Raw genomic sequence first — 384 nt, 5'->3', positions numbered from 1 at the left:
TTCTGGGACTCAGTAGTACTGATGAGCGGATAATTTGTACGCTTTTTGGCATTGTTTTTAGTATGTTTTTAGTATCTTTTAGTTAGTTTTTAGTATATTTTTATTAGTTTTTAGTTAAAATTCACTTTTCTGGACTTTACTATGAGTTTGTGTGTTTTTCTGTGATTTCAGGTATTTTCTGGCTGAAATTGAGGGACCTGAGCAAAAATCTGATTCAGAGACTGAAAAGGACTGCAGATGCTGTTGGATTCTGACCTCCCTGCACTCGAAGTGGATTTTCTGGAGCTACAGAAGCCCAATTGGCGCGCTCTCAACGGCGTTGGAAAGTAGACATCCTGGGCTTTCCAGCAATATATGATAGTCCATACTTTGCCCAAGATTTGA

Source organism: Arachis duranensis, chromosome 5, assembly GCF_000817695.3.
Source record: "Arachis duranensis cultivar V14167 chromosome 5, aradu.V14167.gnm2.J7QH, whole genome shotgun sequence".
In the NCBI taxonomy this organism is placed as follows: domain Eukaryota; kingdom Viridiplantae; phylum Streptophyta; class Magnoliopsida; order Fabales; family Fabaceae; genus Arachis; species Arachis duranensis.
This window is presented reverse-complemented; position numbering follows the sequence as displayed.